The sequence below is a fragment of the Corvus moneduloides genome, chromosome 4 (genome assembly GCF_009650955.1).
Source record: "Corvus moneduloides isolate bCorMon1 chromosome 4, bCorMon1.pri, whole genome shotgun sequence".
In the NCBI taxonomy this organism is placed as follows: Eukaryota; Metazoa; Chordata; class Aves; order Passeriformes; family Corvidae; genus Corvus; species Corvus moneduloides.
This window is the reverse complement of record NC_045479.1, coordinates 35329766-35355269: the sequence shown is the minus strand read 5'-3', so window position 1 is coordinate 35355269 and position 25504 is coordinate 35329766. Positions and strand designations below refer to the sequence as shown.

Genomic DNA, 25504 nt, shown 5'->3' with positions numbered 1-25504 from the left:
AAGCAGACATTCCTCTGATTCCTCTGACATAATATCAAAGCATGCCCTTAAGGCCTCCTTCGGGTGCACATCTCACCAGTCTGCTCTGGTAATTGCTTTTATGTCTGGCAGTTCAAAATGAGCAGAGATATTTTTGTCCCTACCCTCTTTCCTGGTAACATTTTCCTTTTTGTTTTACAAATCATCTCTAAAATGTAACATTCAAATATCACAACAAAAATATTTTGGCTTACTTAGACGTAGTCTAATTATGAAGTGTTTCCAGCATCAGTCTACAAATACACATTAAACAGTCATTTTGCAAGGCAGTTCAAAATCTTAAAGCTATGCTCACATCTGCCTTTGCATCCCAGTGGCTCCAGGACAAACAGGAAAATAGGTGGTTCCTCAAATACTTGTTAGTCTGGCAACAATCCCAGTGTGCATGTGCCAATCTAGGAAGATGTTCCCTCTAAGACTTTCAAAAAGCTAAAAAGATAGGGTTTTTTTTAAAAGAGTTTTTTTAAAAGTTGGTTTTTTAAATGAGAAAAATATTTTGTTCTGAAGATTTATCATGGATCTTCCTAACCAGTTGTGTTCACCGTTATGATGTGTCCCCATTGTTTCAATGACATTTTCCCAATCTTGGCAAATTAGCTCTTTCTCTACTATTGGTAAAGTAGGGAGGAGGCTGTGGCTGGAAAAGTTGTGATATTATTTCCTTCTAAATCACAGGGAGGAAATGGGAGGCAAATTCATTGTGTTCCTCTGTTACTTTCCCTGTATTACCCCATGGTCACAATACTATGCAGACTTTGTAGCTTTGCAGTCTTAGATGAAATTCCTTAGGTTTTCCAGCTTCCACATAGTTACTGAAAAGCCAGATAACAGCCTTCATCAGTGTCATCTCTTTCATCTTCATCAAAGCTCTCATCATACAGTGGATGTCAAGTTGGAGGCTGGGGCTGAACTCTCCAAGAGTCGTCTCCCATAACCTCTCTTCTCCTAGTGATTGTCAAGGCTTATGTGAATGTTCAGCCTCACTTCTCATGACTTGTGTCACAATCCCTGTAGCTTTGCCTTACCAAGTATAGGTGTTACTTAAATGCTAGTAACATTCAGAAACATATTTGTTGTCCACTGCAGTTATTCTCACTGCTTTCATAGAATTACAGAATATGCTGAGTTGGAAGGGACCCATCAGCATCATTAAGTCCAACTCCTGGTCATGTGGAGGAAAATTCAACAATTTTCCTGTTGAAATGATGCAAATAATAAAAACCCAAACCAGCACAACCCCTGATGTTATACATCTCTGATACCAAAACATCTGTTGACCTGCATACCACCTGTATTTCTATGCAAATTAATGGAGAGAATGAACTGTGATGTGAAAAGCATTATGGACTTTACAGAGAAAATGCAAAATAGAAGAGAAGATTATAGGAAGCGTAAGCAGGTATGTAAGAACTTTTCCCCGTGAGTCCCACCAAGACCTAGAGAAGGGATTTTGGACTGACAGCCCCCTGGTGCAGTGCCACACCAGGCATTGTAGTGCAGAACGCTGGGGCCTCTCAGCCTGGGGAAGCACTGCCTGTTCACCTGGTCTAGCCAAGCTGCAATGCCAGAAGTGACCACAGCGGGTAAATGCCCTCATACCAACATCCCGAGTACTTGAGGATCAGCCAGCTATATGTGTGTCCTGCTCACTGTGTCTGAGAAGCTGAGCTCTGCTATAGCAAAGAGAAGGTGTTACAGCAAGTATTTTACTGCAATGCTCATATGGTTTCTCTCCAAGATGCATCTGCAACTGCAGCTTGCTGCTGCATGCAGAGCTGGCCAAGCTGGCCTCAGGGCAGAGCCAGGGCTGCATCTCGGAAGTGGATATATTTCACCTCTGTACTTCCTACAGTTTTGGAGAGCAAGTTTCTGCCATTTTAATTATTCATCTCCCACTCTTTAGAAACTCAATTCCTGCAAGGACAAAGCTGGTGGGTATTGTTCATCTTGGAGAAGAGATTGAGAGGAATCCTCCTGGCAGTCTACAGCTTTGTTACAAGGGCAAGCAGAGGGGCAGGCACTGATCTCAACCTTGCCAAAATCCAAGAAGCATTTGGACAAGTCTCTCAGGCCCATGGTGTGACACCTTGGGGTGGTCCTATTCAGGGCCAGGAGTTTGACTTGGTGATCCTTGTGGCTCCCTTCCAGTACAGGATATTCTATGATCTCAGAAAGTGTTCCTTTCCTCATCCAGGAGCTATACAGCTGCTGCTGACTGCCCCAAATGGCTACCACAGTCTAACATCACCACTTGGAAAAGTGAACCTTTTATGTGGCTTAAGATACATTTTTATGTCAGCATTTGCTTCTAATGGAGTTTGTCCTAAGTCTGAAGCACATGTGATCAGTATGGGAACTGTCTGAGCCTCAGTCTGAGTTCCTGTATGCTTGCTAGCAAATACAATGATTTTCTAAACACATGGTTTGGGATAGAGTATAATTCTGAAAATAAAACTAAACTTGGCCACTTAAGCTTCTCCAGCATTAGCTACATCAAATTTCAAGAGCAATAGGAATGAGAAAAGCTTATTATTACACTCAAAATGCCATCTTTGAATGGTAAGTACCATTCTGTCTTTACAGAGATTATCAGAACAGGGGTGTGGAGTTTGAAGAAGTAAGTTCAGGCCACAGACTGATGTCTTATTTAAGAGGAATGGAAATCTGAAAGTATTTAAATTACACCAATTTAAAATGGGCGGTGAAAACATATTCATAAATCAAGATAATCTTTGTGAAACACTAGAGCACCAATATATTTACAATGCTTGTCCTGCAGTTAAAGAAAATTTTTGATTTTCAACTGGAATCAGAAAGAAAGAATAAAAAGCTTGTGTGCAAGAGACCTTCTGCTTGCAGAGGCAAATGTGGCAGCCATTATGTACTTAGCATTAATCACACTCTGTTTTGATGCTAGTTCTGCTGAAAACTGGGATGTTGGCCAAGGCATTGGGGTTATTCCCCTTTCTTTCCAGAGAAATATTTTCCAGAGAAAATATTCTCTGAAATCTTTGACATCCAGAAGCCCCAGGTCAATATCTTGTTCAAGAGATGAAGCCACTAATTGTTTAGACTTCTGTCCACAGCATCAGGAAATGAGATTTGAACATGACCTCTCAGCCTAGGAGTGAGAGGGCCACAGCCTGAGCCACGCTGGCACATGTCCCTGCTACCCTTGCTGCCCAATAGTCCCAGTGAGAGGGAGGAAGGGAGGAAGGGGTGGGTGGATGGAAGGATGGATGGATGGATGGATGGATACACACACACATGCACACATACATGAAAACACCCCACGAGAATAACTGAAAAAGAATGAAGGATGAAGATGATGTTGGATGTGTCAGTAGACCTTAGCACACCCTTAGTATACACTTACACAGATTAAAAAAGAAAAGTTGGAATTGTGAGACAGAACATACGTGATAGAAAATCCTTATAAACTCTTAGGCTTGTATGCTGGGGCAAATGTTTTCCCTGGGGCAATATCTGAAAAAACAGAAGACGTGCAGGTGTCAGGGTGGGGCTACAATAATAATCCCCAAGGGCTATTCATGTCTGTTTCACAAATGCTATGTTTTTAGGATTAAACCTGATTAAGAAACTCTCATCAAGATAAATTCCCTCCAAGAGAAAATGCCCCCATGATAAAGGACTTCTTTGAGAATTATCCATTTTCATTGTTTTTGGGTTTTTTTTAACATGGTTTCAAAGGTAGTTTCAGCTAAAAAAACATTTCCTGACAATCTCGACTCAGGAATTCACATTGCTGCAGGCTCCCTCTGCAAGGCAGAGTGACCTTTAGAGCAGCATAGTCCCAGCTTTTTCCCACCCCCTCCTGCTACACAAAACCTTGGCCAAGACAGTGACAGTGCAAGTCTGGTTTAGCTCTGCTTGGCACCTGAAGTTGAGACCTGTGGAAAATGCTGATCTGAACTCAAGCTATTATACAGAGTTAGACCCCATTTTAACTTCTTAGTTAAGTAATCTTAGTTGTTACCAAGGAACTTCTTTTTCCCCTGTAGATGTGTCATAAACAGAGGTTAGCAAGTTACTCAATGACTGCACAATGTTGTTACAGTCATGCAATGGCTTTCAAGGAAAATTAATTTTAGGAAAGCACTTAATGTACTTACATGCATCTTTTAATGCAGTTTTGACATGGAAACAAGTAGAGGCCAATATCTTATATCCAGTTCTTTGCTGACCCAAAAAAATCACTTAAAAATTGAGAACTCCTGCTCAGTATGCCACTGAATAGATTCCTACTGACCTTCCCATTTAGAAGCATAAACTTTTTCTGGAAATACATAGCAATATTTTTCTTTGTTACACAGCTGGTTCAGAGGCTTCCTTCTGCTGGAGGTTTTCTCCTGCCTGTAAACACTCTTTCCTGAAGGACATCTGAGTGGACATTCACCGTGAAGTTTATCTGAATAGCACAAAAAGGGGGAAACAATTCCACTGAAAAGAGCCATGGAGTTATCCAATAAAGTAATGTAAGTAGTAGAAGAAACTTTTAAGTAGAAGCCCTCAAGAAGCATTTTCCTGTAGAATAACTGAGGTCAGTGAATTTACTTGAGATTTATGCTTATATGAAAGCAGATTTCTTTCACTTAAAACTGACTGTCATATCCCTGATAAATATGTAAAACCAAAGATGCTTCATAATCAAGACCTCATGTAGCTAGCCTGCCTCTATGGGAGAACACAGATCATGACTGAAGATGTAGAGGTATGCACAAAGTTATCTGTCTTGCTTGCAGTGTTATAGGCCATCCTAGAGCAAGCTCAGACTCACAGTTATGCATTAGTATGATTTGTTATGAAAAGTGGCATTTAAATATTTAAATGTACCAGGTCCTATGTGTTTAATTTCATTGTTTAATCATTGCATAGTTTCCCAACTAAGTCGTAGCTGGCACAGAATGGTGGGTTGCTCTTTATTTATGTGCTGCTGCAGCTTTTCAGAGCCTCTTAGTGCTGGTGAGGCATTTCAGCTATACATTATTCCTTTTTCGCTCTTGAAGCTGTACATCAAGTTATGCAAACTTGCCAAACTTTTCTTCCCTGGAACATGGTAAGAACAAGATATCCCAGTATATTTGCAGCAGTAACTACACAGAAATCCTTGCCCTTTTAGAATGCAGCTATAAATTCCTAGTTAATGTATCATGCCAGGAGTAGGGCACAGAGAGGATGTATATCCTACTGATAATAACAGGAGTTTCATACACAAAAATGTCTTGCACCACACTAAATAAGCACTTTGAGGCATTTAAATGACATTTATCAGGTTGTAGCTACTGTGTAAGATAATAGGCTCCAACAAAAACCATAGATGGCATCCTAGCTGTCTCATCGTTGTATACGCTAACAAACCTTTCTAACATCACATGCTTCATACAAAATAGGCATCCTCACTGAAGGAATGGGATTGCCTGCTAAGGACTGCAACCCTGCTGATGTCTAGTTTAAACAGACAGCAGATTAAACAATTGAGATAAAAATGTAGAACCAGAAATGTTTATACTAGTATTGCTGAGCACCAAAAGCTTGATAAAATGAAGTCATAGGTGCTCCCACATTAAAATTTACTATGGTGTTTACAAAAAAAAGCTGGAGGGGGGGTGTAAGGACTAAATAAATGGAGGCAGAGGGAAAAGACAGTAAATGATTCAAGACAGATGAAAAAAGAAAGTAAAACATTGTAATACAAACATGTAAGAAGCATTTGGAAGTAAGCTGCTTGAAAATCAGTACTAAGCAGCGTGGCTTTGAACATTTATTAAAATATTTATTTCTGCTGCTGCTTTCCCTACATACCAAGTGAAAGACCCCTTCAACAGGCCTTCTTCTGCTAGAGCCAGACGTAGTGGCTCTGAGGCAATGTAGGGTGTATATATCTGTCTGTGTTTGCACGTGTAGGTTTGTATATGTGTGTGGCTTGCCCTGGAAAAAGCTTCTAAGTGACCCTTCTTTTTTCCCCAAGGGGATCATGCTGTCTTTTCAGAGGAAAATCTAAAAAAACCCACCCAAAACAATAAAACAACTCTGAAATCCACCTTTCCTTGTGCCTTATGTTTTGGGATAACTCTTTTTTAGCATAGTGGTGGATGCTAAATTTACTCTTGCTGTACTGGTATTTGCTCATCTTTGGACTTTTGCAAGCATTTGGCTAATAGGGATATTTTAAAAATCAATTAATTACGAATTTTAAATGTGCTCCGAAAACTTACATAAATTTATGTTGTAATTCTACCTCCATATCCAACATAACCTCAGTTTGTGTCACCTCGAAAGCCCCCACAAGGAATTACAGGCATCTTATGCAGAGATCACATGAGGACAAGTCCTTTTCTTCCCTCCTAGTGAATCCTTGATTGCACTGTAACTAATGCAGCCTGCTGCATAGTTTTCTATAAACTCCAAGCAGAGGAACAAGATTTGGGTAGGGCCAGGGCTTGTTTTCCCACAAAAGTTGTGGGTTTATTAGTTGATACAAGCCAGATTAAAGTAGGGGTTTGACTGCCCACAGATATGTCAATTAAAACAACATCTTGAGTACAATTTGTTGTTAAACCAGTACATATCTTGACTGAACTGGCCTCCAGCTTTGGCTTTGTGAGAGAGTTTATGCAGAGGGAGAGCTCTTTGCAAACTGTGCACACAGGCCTGTCCATCCATATACAAACTTAGATGGAATGAAATTTATTTTTATCCTTGAGGATGGATCTGCCCTGTGAGTACACAACCACATGGTTCCAGCTGCATCAGGCACACATTCAGATGGTACTAATGGGGTGCCACTCTCACCCTTTTTCTATTGAAAAGACACCACTGTAGACCTAACAAATTTACTGATATTTGCCACTGCATGGATAACATTAATAGCATAAAATCTTTTTTTTTTTGTAACTTAAAAACCAGGCCGTTATTAAAGATCTCACGAACTACGTCAGCAACTGCTGTATTCAGCTATTGTGAAGACTACCTTTATTTTGGCAGTGGCCTTTTCTCTGCCTAAACAATACAAAGAATTAAAAGTATATGGTCATAGAACACAATGTCTGACAAATTTTAATAATATTTTAACAAAAATTTAATAATAAAGTTTCTTTATTATCTACATTCTCTTCTAAGACAAAACAAAAAATACTAACAAAACCCAATCTGCCCAGTCCCTGGTGACCTAGTAGTCTGTCCTGCAAAGATCATCCCAGAAACATTCTTTCGAAGACGGAGAGTTCTGCTTTAGATTAGACTGCCTACTCCTGGAGCTCACACAACAGCCCTACTGAAAACAATTAAGTAATTTATACTTAGGAACAACTGTGACCGTATCCAGACAAATACCTTCCCATTATTAGGACAAAAGAGACAGTATGTTGTTTTACTTTCTCTAATATTATCTGCTATAGTGGTATTTTTTTAATTATGGGAAATCAACTGAAAAATAACATGTTGTCTAGCAACAAAGAAAACAGACACAAACAAAAGAGAAACAGAGTGACAGTTCTGCGTTTATATTGTATACTTCTGCTTTCAGGTAAACTGAATAAAACTAGAACAACAAACAAGTTAAAATGAACAGGCTAATCAACCTCCCAACAGTGAATTGATACCAGACTCTGGATCAGTCCAGAAGTTGATTTGGTTTTTTTGGTTTGTTTGCTTTGCTTTTTTTTATTTCAAAAGCATCTGAGATTCATGAAGCTATTCTAAGGATATATAACTTTATAATTCAAACTTTTAAATTTAATCATTAACTTACAGAACAAACATTCATTATTTTCACCTTCAGCCAATTTTTGCTTTTGAATGAAAAGACTTAAACTTTTCAATTTTATTAAAGCTACACAATGAAAATGATCAACTCAGAATCTGGGATATTCTGATGAATTACATGGTTTAATTACTATTTGTATAGCAATTTCTAAGTTATCTCATGATAATACACTACATGCCACCATCAAGCTATTAGTAACAATGCTGATATAAACAAGTTCTGCATTTAACTTTGCAAGATAGGAATAGGAAAAAATGATAATGAAAGAGAGAAAAAAGTGGCAAGGGATGTTAATCACCTCAATTTGTGATTTTTGGCAGAAGCACCTTGAAATTTCTCTCATGGGCCTAGTCTTAGGAATACATTATGCTTAAAGAATTTAACAATATAGAATAAAACCATATTTTCACCATGATTTCATTAGTTTCACCTGTATTTTGTCAAGCCATATACTCATCCATATACAAACCTGGTGAAAATATGTAAGAAAGCTGCACAGATCTAGCTAGAGATTCAGAGAATTAAAAACTATTCAAAAATTTAAAATAAACTCGCATTGACCATGACTTCTTCTAAATTCATTTTCTCTCAAGGTGTTCTTAGAAGCTGCATAATTACCATGTTAAGAGAAACAAAATTAGAAGTTGTACCCAGCCAATAAAAAATGTTACTGATGGCTTACTTAAAACAGCAGTAAGAGATATCTTGTAGTTATCTAAACAATAGTAAATAGGAGGACTTTGAAGACCAAACATTGTCTTTGAATGAGAAATATATTTGAGATATGAAAGTGATTGAGTTGCAAGAAGGCCATGTCAGCAGTAACCAATGGATGGAGTAATTTGTTGTATCATTGGTACTTGCAGTGTGGGATTTGTCATCTCCATACAGTCAGAACTAAATGTTCTGACCCTTCAGTCAGAACTAAATCTGTGATTGTTGTACTGTGTGTGTCTTAAGATTCCTGATTTGCCTCTTCTGCAACCGTTAGGAAAGTTGCTGAAAGCAATATTTTTTAGAGTGCTGCAACTAACTGTGAGATGGAGGTCAAAGGATGGATTAAAAGATGGCAGCAACATTAGTAGCTTTCTCTTCTGAAGCAAATGTCACATTCTGCTCTGATACGCCATGATCAAAGACACTGTTCACATTTCTGATGTATTATTTAGGTGTTCCAGTGTAACTCACACCATCGTTTTCAGATAAACAACCCAAACAGGTCACTAAATGCTGAGGCCTCAGATCTGTCTTTAGCAACTGTTCAAGAAATAATTTAGCACTTTTTATCTAGAAGCTAAATAAGAATTATTGCAAAGAAAAGTCTACTGGCTTTTGCCATAGGAAAAAATGTGGGTTTGACAGAAGCAAATGCAAATAAGAGATATCCCAGCCTGTCTCTATGCATCCTGAGAGGATAACAAAGCGAGAAGTAAGGAGTAGTAGCCTTTGAGGAATTGTCAAGAATAATTTGTCTATCTAATTTCTTTTATAAGAAAGTAATGGGCCCTGCAGACTGGAGACTGAGTCAATGAAGCAGAAAACCAAGTCATCAGAAGAATATAGGAGAAGAGGAATAATGAGTTTGGGTAAGACTAAAGAGTCCACTCAGCCCAGTATCCTGTCTCTGACAGGGCCATAGCAGTTGTTTATGTAAGAATGTAAAACCAGGGCAAATGCATAGTGATATGTCCGCAGTATGGCCTTGTATTGGGTTTGCATGGCAAGATTTCGGTAGCAGGGGGGCTGCTGGACGCATTCTGTGAAAGCTGACAGAAGCTTCCCCCATGTCCCACAGAGCCAATTCTCACTGGCTCCAAGATAGACCCACTGCTGGCCAAGGCTGAGCCCAACAGCAGCAGTGGTAGCACCTCTGGGATAACAGATTTCAGAATGGAAAAAAAAATCAAAATTGAACTCTTTCTTTCAGACATTATCGCAGTGACTTTAGCAGCTGACTCTTTGCTGTTCAGGGTAAAGTAAACAAGGATGGGAACTATCACTGCATACGTACAGGAACTCAGCATAGGCAAAGTTATCTAGGTAGTGTCTTTACAAACTTGCAAGTATCCAATAAAGAACCAGAAAATAAGACAAAAAAAAAAGATCTTGTTCCCAGAAAAATTGAATGCATTGTCCACGGGTAATCCAGTGGAGTAGAACTGCCCAGTGACATTATTCAAATAGATTTTGAAAAAGACCAAAATGGAAATGTAGCAGGCTGACTGTGCCTAAAGTTCCCAGAGAACATTTTAGCCTCACAAGTCCTACTCTGTGTACTTCTGAGTTTTAGGATCATGCCAGAAGAAGATGCAATTTCTTGGTCTCAGTTAATCATTTTGGCTGTGGGAAATTATATGAAGAAGATGCAAAAAATAGTTTTTGCAAGTTGCTCCAGGGAACTTAAGAAACCAAACAATGTTTCTTGCTTTACTAGAATATGTTCCTTGCACAGGAAAGGTCCTTTTATTATGGCAGGTTGTTTATCATCTCTATACTCAATGAGAAACTTAAAGGTTTAATTTTTTTCTTCAGTCATTTAACCCTAGAACAACACAAGTCTTTAAGCCAGTCTCATTGTCTCCCTCCTGAAGAGTGGCCTCATGGCTCCTGCTGCGACTCGTTAGATTTCATAGCTGATTCAGAGCCCACTGCTGCTCCTGCCCACTGTGATGGAGAACTTGCTGTTGTAAATGGATGCAGCAGTGCAAAGATCATGGGAAGCTTATCCCTTTGTTTTTAATTTTCCCCCCTAAGGGCACTTTGTTCCAATTAGTGCCTCAGCTAGCAATTATTGCTGCACAGTGCTCTGACTTATTTCTGTTTGAACTGCTGAATCAAAGTTAGAGAATCTCTTGTGTGATGTAATATATACCCTGGTCTAGTGCTCTTGCAACAAAAAAGATCCCTTGTCAGGAATCATGGCCATGCTCTCTGGAAAAGGACATTCCTCACCATCTGATTTGGTTCTCTCTTCTATGGTACACAGGAATAATTTTAAACAGTAGCTTTCCTTTGCTGTAAGGGTACGTGTACCTAATGCATATGAGCAAAACAGCATGCACAAATGTGCATGAATGATTTTTTTGTTGTTGATATTGCTTTGTCTTGTCTGGGTGCTGACCATTCCTCACAGACGGATCTCTCACTGGATCCAGTAGCTGGCACTCCTGGAGGGAGCATTGCACCGCACAGCACACGCGTGTGAAAGTCTCCCTTACAGCATGTACCAGCTCCATTTGTTTTGTCCTGTTTTCCTAAGTGAGGACAAACCAAACCTGAAGAGTTGTGGAATAGCTGGTTTTATCACATATCCAAAAATCAAGATACATGAGTACACACAGTGTACTTTTTCACCCCAGAAGCTTCATTGGAATAGAAAATTTTAATGACATAATGTAGAAAGAATCTTGCCAGAACTTTGACATGTTTCACATTTCTGACATTGAATAGTTTATTTAAAGGAAAAGGCCATGTGATGATGGAGACCTTGTCATGGTTGGAAGGAAATGCAAATGGGCATTAGTCCTTTATCGCTTTGGTTCCCTAGAAGTACAGCTTTTCTGATCACCTGGCTGAAAGTGAGAGAAGGTTCTCACATACAAAAATCAGAAACAGTCCATAGATTCTGGGAGAAGCTTAGCATAGAAAGAGATAAGAACAAACCTTACCTAAAAACCATTTGGTACCACTCTAAGGAAGTAATACACCTTAAGCTAGCTCCTTATCATTCCCTATTAACTTTTTCAAAGTTGAAACATTGGATAAACATTAAAAAATTCACCCAAATTAGGCATATAATTTTCTTCAAAAAGGGTGATGCTGCTCAAAATTAAGAAACTTGCTACCACTATTCACAAAGACAAAACAAAACAAAATGAAAAAAACCCCATATCCCTTTTGGAGCATGGGTCCCTGAGGACTGTCAGATAGCATATATTCACACAACCCTCTAGGCTCATCTGTTCACTTATTTCTGTAGTTTGGCTTACGGCCATACAACAAAAGCACTAAATAAAGAGCAACTTATGTGGTCAATTATAGACAACATTAAAATCAAACAGATGTATACAAAATAGAGAAACTAAAAATACATAATCATCTTTACCAAACACAACAAATAACTGGAGATACAATCTGGCTACAATTGTCTCAGTTAAATTACATCTTAGAGCAGCTTCAGATCTCCTTAAACTAATTACAAATATAATGTGCCTCTGATGATACTGTCACTGAAGATTGGTCTTGCAATAATATAATTCTTACTTTTTTGCCTCTTTCATTTTATAAAAGTGAAGTAGGTAGGAGTAAATAGTTTTGCTAAGTAATACAGAGCCTGTGGAAAAAATTGGATTACTTTTCTGATGTCTGATCATAATATAATGAGAAGTAAAGGTTATTACGTGAAGTATGTTGCTTAATGCCTGGGTGCTTCTGTCATGAGAATTGTGATCTATTTAAATGAGAGAAATATTATGTATTTTATTTTTTCTATAAGGTGCAATAATCTAAAAGGATTTGGTTTGTCAGTGTGATCACAAGACAAAAGTACTTAACGAAGAAGTGAAAAACATACCTGTGAATACAGGTAGATGTCTAAATGGAATGCATTTTAGAGATCCGTATTCTTTAGACTATGGACATGCTTCCTTAGTATTGTGATAGTGACTGCTTTGTGACTGCACAACAAAGCCTGTGAAGGTGAACAGAATTGCTTTGATTTGTATGGCACCAAGGTCCAATTGCCTGGACTGTAAAATCTGTACAAGTCTACCTACATTTAAGATGCTTGCCTGGTTAGAAATGTAAACCCCTTGTGAACATGTGTTCAGGAGGCATAAATCATGCTAGAGCTGGTTATGCTTGTGTCAGTACATTACCATATTAATCTGAACCAAGTTTTGATTTGGTTGTACCATCACATGAACTGCAGTAAAAGAGAAATTAAGAAATTACCCTCCTTCCCCAAAGAGGTGATCCCTAACTGCATAGGTATTTCTTGTACAGAGAAAATCAGTAGTGATTTTCTTAAACAAATGAATTTTGCTTTGAATTGAAACAGATCAGGAATACATCGTTTCAGCCCTTCTCATGCTGACATGACCTAAATAATAAACCCCTATAAACTGCATTAAACAATCACAATCTTTTCAGTAATTCAGCAGTGTTTTGTCATTTGAGATCATCCTAAGATGCAAAGCTGCCACCCAGATAGGTCTGAACCAGATCATGTCTAAGTTTTGATTTCATCCTCTAAAGTCAGAGTGAGGTCACAGAGTTCCCACTGGGGTATGAAGTTTCCAAAATATGAGGCTGCTCATGAATTCCGTCAACATTCAGGCCCACAGCACCATTTAACTTCTGTCAGAAACAAAGAAAATTCCATGAGGTGGTAGACTGAATATCCCTGCAGGACGATGACAGTTCAGAGGAAATCCAGATGCATTTGCATGGGGGAAACTTCTGTAAACAAGTTCTGCACTCCAGCAAAGAAATAAATGTCAAGGTAAGCTTGGCAAGCGACAAAAAGGGATGAGTCATATTTCTCCAATTTCATTCCAAAGATGCTATCTTTCACCTTCCTCAGTACTGTAGTCACAAGACTGACGATGTGGCTGCTCCTTTATGGGAAACGGTATTCAAACTTTGTGGTAAATATTTAGCAAAGCCCTACAGTAATTTTTCACACATACTTTGTTTTTATTACCAAAAATCTGGAAGGAATAAGTTTCCACATGCAGCAATCAATGTGCAATTGCCTATCTAAAATGTTTATAAGTCACTCCCCTGCCATGCTTTTAGTTGATATTTTCACGTTAAAATATATAGGATGAAGTCATTTTAGGATGGGCTTCTTGTTAAAGAGTTAACGGAAAATGTTATGTCCATTTTGCTAAAGAAGAAATGAAGGCAGCATCACTGAGACCACATTTCCAAGCAATCATTTTCTTTGAGTTGTTGAACTTCTGATTAACCAAATTGACACATCTTGGAAACTCATTTTAAGACTTCTGTGCATACAGATCCTATTGACTTTAATTAAAGTGCATAGGAATTAGAAATAAAAGGCCATTTTGGAAAAGATTTGCAGAAGATTACATGTGATGTCTGGGACTCAGCCCAGGACTAAACCCAGTCCCTTAGCTCTCAAGCCAGAGAATCAGCAGAGTAATTGTCATTCCTGCTAGTGCTACTGAGTAGTATTATTTTCCTAAAACAAGGAGAGAAAGTACTTCTGTCTAGCTCATCCCTATTCTCTAGTGTTTGTTAATCTGACTGCACCTCACTAATATTTTTTCTCTGGAATGAATAATTATTTTTACTTTAGTGAACAGAAGCCAGTCCCTGATACAAAGATTGTGATATTAAATGGAGAACCCAGCAGTTTATTAAAGGTTTTCAGGTGAGTTCATCAGTAGTTTGTGCTAATTAGATCTCTAGGTGGAACTTTATGTATAATGGATTATTTTCCTCTCATGACATAGTGTTGCCATTTCTGTTTTCAATTAATTTTTTAAAAAACTGAAATGCGTAGAAGAGTTTAATGTTCACGAAAGCAATTCAGTTTGAATCTTTTTATGCCTAATATCCCAGGATAGTGATTTTTTCATACTATCCAGGTAAGGTTTTTACATAAAGAGATTCCAGATTGTTGCTTATTAAAAATTACATTTATTCTTGTCCCTATTCTCCTATGATTACTCTTGCAAATACTCATCCATGAAAATGTAGTAACGTGTTCTAATGACACGGTGTTATTCTGCATGATTAGTGTTGCAGAATACAGCTAGGTTCTTTTTTTATGTGGTAAATTTCTATCTTATCCAGATGATTTAATCCAAATTATATCTGGATTAGAAAAGCAATTGTGGTCTGTTGAATTCACCAGCAACCTCGAGATTCCTAAGCATGTCAATTTAAGACTATATAAGTATAAACAAAGCTCATCATTTCCAAGGGATATGTCAGCTGTGGTTTAACACGTTCTTGTTTCTTGCTTATGGACATCAATATGCATGCTGCTGCACTGAGATGTTTAATCCCATGCCAATGAACAACACCAAACCTACTTCGAAAAAGCCAAGTCACCACATTTTTATTCAGTTCTGCCTATTGTCAAAGCTAAGTGCAAGAAAGAGAAGTGTCCTGAAAAGCCATTTGGAAACCTTATGGTAAACAATCTCCAAGCTAGTGATAAAAACATTTCCAAGGCATGTGTCTTGGTGTCACTGGTTCAGAAATCTCCCAAAACTGTTTCTGGGTTTAGCAGTGATTTCTGGTTTGTCTTGGTTATGAAGAAATCAAAAAGATTTCTTACAGCACTGGTCCTGGGAGCTTCAGTTTTACCATTCTTGGAGTCCCTAAGTGAGTAGAGATGTGCAAGTGAGAAATGCTAAAAGCCAGAGGCATAATTTTGGTTGGGAGAAACTCTGATCTTACCTACACAAGTTCATTCAACCTTACTTTCTCCATACTTAGCCACGTGATTCATTCAGCTATGTGTCTGCATGCTGTTGAAGTGACTGGGATGACAAGACCCCATGAAACTAACAGCCCCTGTATGAAAACAGCCAAATAAGATCTTCCCTTACATCTTCTGTCCCCCATCACCTTTTTTCCCAGCCTACCTTTCATATATGTCCTCCTCTTCATTTCCATATGTGGGTTTCTATCACTTCCCTTCTTCCTGACAATCTCTCTCATACTATCTTTATCCTTGTTTTTTGAATGTTGGAAGAAAGAGGTAAGTGAATTAGACCTGTCAAATCCATGCGTATTGCATAGTCATGCCCTGTAACCATGAGAAGCATTTACTGTGCCCATCCTCTGTTCCTTTTGCCCACTTACTCAGTCTCAAATCAGACTTTCTGTGTGGAACTCACCTCTCCTGGCTTCAGACATGAACCCCTGAGCCAGCTTCCCAGGGCTCTGCCTCACAGAAGAAAGAAATAGGTATTTGGAGACATGATTTATCTCAGGCTTTTTAAATGCCTACCTTTGGATGAAACTACTTGAATCTTGTAAGACCTTCTTTCTCCCCACTGACTAGAAGGGGAAGCCAGATAAACAGCTCAACAACTGAGAGTCCTATTTGAGATACTTACATTTGGCCAGAAAGATGTTTAGTAGCCATGCCCCATGTAGACCAGTGGCAGACAATGGGAATTTGAAATAGGAAGATGGTGAAAACCACAATTCCAGCTCTAAACAGAAAAAAACCCGAAAAATATTTAGATATTTAGAGCTGGCAGTACCAATAAACTATGTACTATGTATTGCAAGGTTTTCAAGCATTTGACCTTTTTAAGATGGCAATTTGTGAGTTATACATAAAATAAAGTTAAAAAAAGAAGATCCAAATCAACAATAACTGTAATACCCAAAATGATCTGATAGAAAAAACTTTTACACTATGGGTTAAGCTTGATGCTTTAGATGTTACAGCTGCCACTCTTCATCCAGTTTCTGAACTATAAAGATGGGATTAATGGCCTTACAAGCATGAAGGTGAGGAATCATAATAAAAATAAACATACTGATTCACATGAAAAGCATGTGCCAAATAAATCCTTAAATCATTTTACGCAGTCTGTCATTCAAGCATATTTGACTGTCATCCAAATTGCTGGAATTGTCCTTCACACAGAAAAAAAACCCCCTCTGTTTATTTTTAGGATAATTGGAAGAGCAACATATTATCTTCAAATTAATGAATAGGTCAAGTTGTTTTTATAAGCTTAATAATATTTTCCATTGTCCCTCCCTCCTTAACACCTATCTTCATTGCCTAATCATTCACATACTTTATTTTTTTGAGTTTGGGTGAGTCATGAAGTGCACATTATGATGATAAATATATCATCTCTGCTTCCTTTTAATGTGAACTCAGTGGTGTGATTCATGCCATAAACCTATTTTACTCATTCTATCCTTTGTTCATAACCTTGACTCTGTTAATATCAACAGTACTGCTGGAATCACATGTTTCTACTTAAAAGTTAACATAAAGGTCTTATCTGCTTTACATTCTATAAATTCTGTCTGACACATTTTTTTTCCTATGACTCCAGCTATTCATTTGAAATCACAAACGTTATTGTAACACAAGCTGAAGAAACTCACCTTAAATATGAAGGTTATATTTTCCCTCTATGATGCCATTTAACTGGTTTGAGTCAATTAAATATTTTAAAGGATACTTAAGAAGCTCTTTCTTTCTTTTACAGCTTAGTTCACAATTTCAAGCTCTGCTGAGACTGTTTTCCAGTGCTATGTTAGAAAATCAATGCACCCTGTGTGTGTTGCCCAAACAGAATCACAGTTGGTGCTCTCTTGCCTGGCCCCACAGACTGTACCTATATTCACACCATCCCTGAAACCCAGGGTATGTACTTTGCTTCTCCAGTTTCCTGTGAGTAACAAATGACTTCGCAGTAGCTCTGAGAGTGCAGTGGTTGGTGATCCTGAGTGAGAGCAATTGCGTGTGTGTCATTAAAGCAACATGTAGCTGAGCCATAATAGTCTAAAGATAGTAACACATCATTATGTGTGCTCGTGTCTGAATAGTGAGGGAATGTAAGATCTTCCTTAAGAGGAAGTTATTGAAAAGTTAAGATAAAAAGCACACAGTGTAAGATGTTTTCTATGCAATCCTTTCAGGAGGCTCCGTTGTGACATTAAATCACTGATTGGCTATATTTGTGTGCTCAGAGAAAGACAATGATTAGAAGTTGCTGCTTAATTATGAGGTGGAGAGAAAACAGTGAGATAATTTGGAAGTGAGCAGAAAAGCACATAGACATGCTGTGGGACATTCTGAAAGCAGAAAGATCAGTTCATCACCTTCCAGACTTAGAAAAGACAGGCAAGTGCAGAGACTGTTTCTTGTTGCTACAGGGGAAGTTTTGTTGTTTTTTTTTCCTGAAAAAAAGTAACTTCAGATAAAATATTTTGTCCAGTGCTAACCAATAACCAATGGCCTGCCTTTCCATTCAGGGCTGAATTTATTTCAAAGGGTCTTTGAAGGGAACAGATGTGGGAGTATATGCTGTGAATCTGTGAAGAGGTGAGAGGAGCGAGTAGGGGCAGGTGAGGAGTGGTGGTGTAGGAGATTCAGAAGTTTCCTAAAATGACTTCCCCCTGGTAAATCTTTATTTGGTGCTGCAATAGGACAAGACCTACTCAATGCAAATCTGCTAAGGCAACCAGATTGAATAGCTCTAGACCATAGTTTTGGTCCATCCCTAGATGAGAAAATAGCATGGCAAATTGAGGAATGTCTTTCTCACTCGTGCAAACGGCAATCTTACTATTAAATTCCATGAGTCAAGACAAGCACATTAATTAAAGCACCTACTGGGACTTGGTCTTTAAATATCTTATTTGACCACAGATCTTTGAAAATCTTTGGTTGCCATTTCATTTGTGATGTTTAAACAGCGGTAAAACTTAATTTTCCATTTTCATTCAAGGTTGGAGTAAGTTTTGATACAACTCAAATTCCTATGGCTAATTTTAATATTAAGATTAAACAAGGAAGCATTGTTTTACTTGAAAAGCTCCTTTCCATGGAAACCTGATTTATAGCATAATGTTGAAGAAAGAGACCAGGGTTATCTAAACACTCACTATCCCGTTTACTATGGTTATCAGTTGAGGACTAGTATATATTTATTATGGAATGGCTAGCTGCTCTGGTACAGCTCACTTGTTTGGGCCTTTTGTCTTCTTTTCTTTCAGGATGACCACTGCCTGTTTATCCCAGCTTGAGAGGAGCACAGCACACCAAGTTGGCTATTTCTATACCTGTGAGAGCTAAACCATCCCTGTGATGCCTTGCCAGCCTTGCCAGTCCCAGACCCTTTACCTTCCATCCCCCCTGCTTTCCCTCTCCTGGTGGAGACACAGCATTCTCCCACCCCTGGCCCCGGCTCCTCAGGCACTCAGCCACCATTCTGCAGCAGGTCTGACTGGATCTGATGTCTGCCAGAGACTGTTCTTCAGCAGCCAGGCCCCGGAGGTAAGAGCAGTGACTGAGAAAGGCTTCCCCAAGTAAAATATGACTTATTTATGGGAACAGAGCACTTGGGGAGAAAAGTGTTAATGTGAGATGAGCCAACGTCTCACCCAAAAGATTGACAGGCCTAACACTTCTTTGGACCCCCCTTTCTTGATGGAAATGCCTCTGAAGGACTTCACTTTTCTTAGCTTCAGAGCAGAGATCTTCTTTATAACAAGGCAATGACTCTGTTTTGTGTGTCTGTGAGCTCCTTTTGCCAAGCTCATCTGGTGAAGAAACTAATGGACGCTGGAAACATTCCTGTGACTGCCCTGCTTCATGTACCGCGTGCTGCACATCAGCACAAGAGGAGTCCCTGCTTCTAAAATTGAACTCTCTTTCTTAACAACCTCATTTACCAGGACACTGAGCTGGCGAATCAGATGCACACGACTTGCCTGGCTGTGCTGCATCCAAGCTCTGCCTTCCTGCAACATATGCTCTCCCCTTGAAGTTCACTGCAGGTAATTTCATCTCTAAGAGCTTGTAGGTGTCTGGCTATCTACTTTTTTTGTTGCTTATTGCACTGGGAAAACTCTTGAAATTATTTGTTTCCTTGCTGCTTTGACAGACCATGCCATCGGAAAGGCACATGTAATATTAAAAAAGATAATGAAATGTCTCCCAGTATATCTACAGCTGATTTAAAAACTGTTTAGAAATATCTTGGTTTGTGTTTCATTTAATTATTAGTTGGTAAGAGATAAATTATTCTATAATTTTCACTCAAAGAGTAATCTGTAAGTATTCACAAATGCAGACAAATCTTTTTAAGTAGTGTGTGTATATATATATATAATAAACAAAACCAAAACTCCTACTTAATTTTGTGTGCTTTAGAATTCTGCACATTAAATATGAAGGGCACTATCTACAGATATAATCTAAGCAATTCTTTTTCTTAAAAGCAGTGACTATGATCTTGGTTCAGGAAGTAAATGAAATATTTCAGAATATAGCCTATCTTTCTGAAGGTAGAAAAAATAGGGCGGGACAAATATTTGCTGCATCTTGTACTACTTGTAGGAAGTAGCTGCTTTCTTTGTGTCATTGGAAATGATACAAACATGTACTATTACTTGCTTGTTGGCATACAGGCTAGAAATAAACGAATTATCTATTTAATGTATGCCCTTCCTTCTGGATCTCAGGTTTCAGTCCAGTGAGTTAAAGTTACTACCAGCTTTCAGGCTATGAGATAAATCTCTGCCCCACAAATGTCAGTAGGAGGTTTGGCATTACATTAATTGGGACCAGGATTTTACTCCATGAGTATTTTTTGGAGAAGATCTGAAGTGCTGTGTTAAAAATTCAATTGACAGAAATCTCAGCTTACAAGTATGTAAGGCATTCGTTTCTATCTTTATGTAAAATGATTTGGTCAGTACCCCAAGGCAGTTAGATTAAGACTCGTTACAGCTTTTACTTGCTGCTAAAAATTCAGCAATTCATATCTAGAATAGATTTTGTTTTTACTAAGAGAGAAACAGACTCCAGATATTTAGCTTGTGACACAGATATGATTTATTTTAGACCATGCATCAGTCTAGAGTAGATGGCTTAAGCTGCCAAAGTCAATGGCTGGTTGTCTTAGAAGCCCTTCTAAGTGTACTAGAAAGTTATACATCAACTTACACATCGCTGTGCGTAAGGTTTTGTGGATGGCACAACACACAGATGTTTTTCCTCACAAAACAGATGAATACATTAGCCAAGGATTTCTTAAAAAGGAATGTGTTACTTCAGTGACAGCTGACCAGTAGGGCTCTTCAGCTGAAGAAATTTAGTTGTCTCTTGACAGCAAGGAGATTAGTAATTTCTTAATTCACTCAGCAGCCTGGAGCTTACACCAAAAATACTATAGGCTATGTGTACTACATAATAATTCACAGTATTTCACAGAGGCTATGTCCCTTACCATTAGGCTTTCAACTGGAGCAGAAAGAAAATAATACAAGCTCACTGTAAAAATACATTCCTGCTGTTTCTGCATAAACTTTTCATCACAAAAGCAAGCTCAGACCATCCGAGTGGTGAAGGGAGTGCCCAGCGCAGCACCCAGGTTGTGCAAAACTGGCTTTAGGCCAACTTTATCTTCTCCTAGTTGTGGAACCCTTTTGAGGCTGGTGTATGGCAAAGAATTTAAAGGCTAGTGTAGATGCCAGCAGTCTCAAAAGGGCTATTTTAGTAGCCAGGATTATTGGGGCATAAAGGAACCACAAAGCCCTTGCTCTCTGACTGCCTCGTGCCAATAAAACACAGCAAGGGAGTGACAGAAGATGCTTACAGCATAGGAGGTTTTCACTGTTTTTTGTGAATATCTTTGTGACAAATCCCTCTGGCATCCTGGACTCACGCAGATCTGCCCTGGTTTGCCGGAGTTACAGTTTTGGGGAGACAACTGAAGTGCTGGAGATTACTTTTTAAAGACATTATACTGACAAATTAAGTTCAAAGTCTAAGCAGGGCCCTCCCAAATGGCAACTCTCCAGGGCTGGACAGTTATAGCGTTAACTTCTATAAATCTTTTCAGGAGCTTCTTGGGCTTCAAATACTTCCAACATTTCATCATTCCCGTTAAACAGGGAAAATTGCTGAATCCTTTTTTGGAGGCCAGCATAATTATATTCTCAGAAAATAATAATAATAATAAAAAAAAGTTGGAAAACAGACCATATGATAGAATTAGTTAAGTATCATAGTAAATGCTGGCAAAAATGTTTATACAATGGCTTTCTTAGATGCACTCCTGGAAACCAATGTTGATACAAAAAGGTGCAAGAAGAACTTTTAAGAGATTTGTTTAGGACTCTTCTTTGTAGCTGGGGAATAGTGTAATTTCAGCTATAAAACCTCTGCCAAACTGTGCACATGTATCACTGTAAAGTGTGCATTTCTTTACTTGCATGTCCCAAACAAAACCAACTGGACCAAATGTTTTTGTTGCTTTACATCGAGTGCTTTTTCCTCCATCATATTTGCTTGCTACTTCTATTCCTGTTAATTAGCATTCTGGGATATTTGGGAGGTAAAAATGGGAAAACCAGTGTCAAAGGAGTCTTTTCAGCAATAAAACTGATCACATTATTACAGCCAGAAGCTCACAAGACAACATGAGCAGTGTGCTCATGCAGCTGGGTACTTCCATGAATGATTCAATAAAGTATCACTTGTTTAAAAACAAAAACTGTCCAGTGAACTAACACTCTACAATAAAGCCTCCAATGAAGGTATGCTTTCTTTTTTTTTTAATGTTGTGACTAGAGCTATTGAGATAAAATTTGGTGTCCATCCTCACATCTCTACATAAAACAAAACAAAAGAAGTCGGACAGAACCTGGGACAATGTTATATGGATTCAGAGAAAGAAGAGACTCAAACTGATGAAGATTCCAAAAGAAAATGAAAGGAAATATCAGTCTGGAAAACAGAGTAAATGTCATGCACTGTGTTTGGGCCCTGTTATGTTTCAGACTCAGAATACCTTCACTTGGCAAGGCACTACACTGCTTATCACTATTTTTTAAGCTGATGCATGACTTTGGTGTTCAAACGTCTTAAATAAATTAACTCATCTGACACAGAGTCTTCTCTGTTTGCTACATGGATAAAAGGAAGCAGATTCAGTGCCATTTATACCACAGAAATTGAATACTCATATAAATGTGCTTTTATATGTCATTTTCAGGAAGTCACAAAAAGAGGAGATCCAAAGGCCTACTGGATGCAAGAGACTTTTCTAAAACACGAATCATTGAAAGTTCATAATTTCAATTTGAAGAACATCTTTTGAATCCTGTATTTCCCAAGAAGAATGTTAATGTTAAATTTCAGTAGTCAGCTTTTGAGCCGGAACCAACTTGGAACAAGGACTCAGTTGAAGCATAAGAAAACCTTTTCATTTATTTTGCAGAAATTATAAAGGCTTGGTACGCAGAAAAGCTAAAGTTGCTGGAAAACTGCAAATCTCGCAAGAGCACAGAGGGAAATATGCTTCTGGAGATGGATTAATGTGGAAAATTGAGACAAGAACCTCTCACTGAGCATGCCACTGGCTGGTTGACACAGAGTGAGACAGTGTGGTCTGGATGGATCATGGTATGGCTGATCATGAGGCCATACTGTCATACTCTTGCACACATACAAGTTAGTTAAAACAGGCTCAAACTTGCAGGCTAGAAGTGTGCAGGCTCCAGGAGGTCACCTACAGGAAAGCTGAGTGCACATGGGTGGCACCACAGGTGCTGCTGACAAGGTTCCAGCTGCCACTGGAGCAAGGACTGCTCACCCTTAGCATGGCTCATCCAGTCTGTCACATGGTTATTTCTCTGTATGTTAATGTGCTGTGTGTGCAGGCAGGTGTGTCAGCGAAGGAAGATCAGCCTGTGTCAAGGAGAGTTGCTGCTGGCTGTGCTGGCACTGCTTTGTCCTTTCTGCACTGGTCAGACCCACAAGCAGGACCAGGCTGCACCTTTGGCATCAGGCTGTGCGGGGCCTCAAAACCAGCCCTGGGCAGAGGGGTGAGCTCAGCCACACCTACGCCAAGTGTGGGTGGCAAACCTCGAGTTTCACATCAGGCTCCTGGACAATATTTTTTAAACTAGATTTATATATTTATTAAAAATATTTATAAATTTATAAATATAATATAAATCTATTAAAAAAAAAGGAGGTTCTTAATCCTAGGTACTTACATCCAAATTTAATTTAAAAATGTATTTAAGTTATTTAAGATAACATACTTGAATATGTATGATTAATATCTCATTTTTAAAATATGATTTAAATTTGTAGATCCAGGAGTAATGGGATATGGCAACTGGCATCCCAAAGCTATAACTGAGTATGACTTAGCTGTGATTTTGAAAGAAGTCTGTTCCTAAAAATACTGAACACATTTTCATGTACATATAGGAAGCTTAACAGAAGGAAAAAAAAAAAAAGGCATCAGTGGCAGGACCCAAGGGAATGGCCTGAAGTTGTGTCAAGGAAGAAAGGTTCTTCACCCAGAGGGTGGTTGGGCACTGGAACAGACTCCGCAGGGAAATGGCCACAGCTTGACAGAGTTCAAGAAGGTTTTGGACAGTACTCTCAGGCACAGGGTGTGACTCTTGGGGATGGTCCTGTACAGGGCCAGGAGTTGGACTTGACGATCCTTGTGGATATCTTCCAACTCAGCTTATTCTGTGATTATAAGGTATTTTTATAATGATCATCATTTGCAAAAATGCCATGCTTGGAGGCTACATAGGGTTTCATATATGTTCTAGTACTTCCATAAGCCTCAGTGGCCACAGGAACAGCTTAGAGGTGCTAAGTATTTTTCTAGCATCAGTACTTCGCCATCTGTTTCCTCCTGAAAACATCATTCTCGGCAGGAGCCAAGGAGGGTATGTAGCAAGCAGTGAGAAATGGCAGAACTATAAAGTAGGAACACAGTATAGGAAAACATCTACTTATAGGGTGGACTGTCACCAAGGGAAGCAATTTTTGGGTTTTAGTGTAATAAAATAAAATAATTGTACCACACTGAACCTTTCTTGCAGTTTTAACACCAGATGCTAAAATATGAGGTACCTGATAATGCTTTTAATTTATATGCAGTTCTTGACATAAAAGTAGATTGGAAAAAATTATGATTAAATACAATACAGCAGTGCAGATTCAGGAATTCTTTTGAAGATCAGTAAACTAAAAAAGAAATAAGTCATGCCATTTTCACTCTTCTCCAGTTTCTATGGCTACGGAAAACCAAGCTTAGAAACTGAATGATGCATATGTCTAACTTGGCAAATTAATAAAAGTCTAAATGTCAGTGTAATAGTGTAATTCTGAACATTATTCTAGCTTCCTGTATTTGAGTTTCCTTTACATGAGCTTGAGATGAGATGGAACATAATTACTTGTTAATTGCTTTTTAGAGAACAGGCGGCAAGAAGACATGTACAGCACCACGAAAAGTTAACAGGCATGAGAATATTGCTTTATATTCAAGCTGAACCTTCCACAGCACAATAATATATTTATGATCAGCTGTTGGGGATCAACCCAGTTACCCAAATTGGTAACATCACTTCACATGAACTAAAGGTCCTGCATCTCTCCACCTGCCACTTGAAAACAGTGTAGGTCTCCCACAGACTCTCTGTTATCAGCTCTGATGGGTGGCTTAGATATTCCAGAGCTTCTCAAATAGCATCAGGCACCCAAGTTAAGCAAATGAAATGCTCTCTTCATGACTGAAATAGCCTTCAGGCCACTAGAACAGCAGTTAAACAAATTCTGGGTTTATGATCAGGCAGCAGATAGTGAACTACAGGAATTATGCTGGGACATGCAGATTGCACAGAGGATTTGATAGGCAATGAATAGAAAAATTCATCTGGGAAGGGAACATGAGAAAAGTAGTTTGGGAAATGATGCATGGAACACAAAAAAAGAGACATGGGTTTTGTGTTCTGATAAGATCAAGACAAGTGATGTAACCTGCTTGCCTCTTGGTGTATCAGATCATACTGGTACAACTTACATGCACTGGAATGATTACCTGGCACATGATACTGGAAATGATTCAGTATTTAAGTAATGTAGCAGGCAAAGCTGCTTTTTCCCAATGGGCCTTA

At 38.6% G+C, this 25504-nt stretch overlaps 1 long non-coding RNA gene across 4 annotated transcripts in view; it reads left to right on the top strand.

The window, feature by feature from the left end:
- The window catches only part of LOC116442964, a 41007-nt gene extending 16574 nt beyond the window's left edge, over positions 1-24433 (top strand). Inside the window, exons 2-7 of one of the 4 annotated variants that reach the window (XR_004239705.1) lie at positions 4374-4535; positions 13163-13328; positions 14151-14225; positions 17050-17207; positions 18563-19345; positions 22570-24433. This is a non-coding gene — a long non-coding RNA (uncharacterized LOC116442964). The other 3 variants (XR_004239706.1, XR_004239704.1, XR_004239707.1) reach the window with 3 other exon arrangements.
- Positions 24434-25504: the final 1071 nt, after the last annotated feature.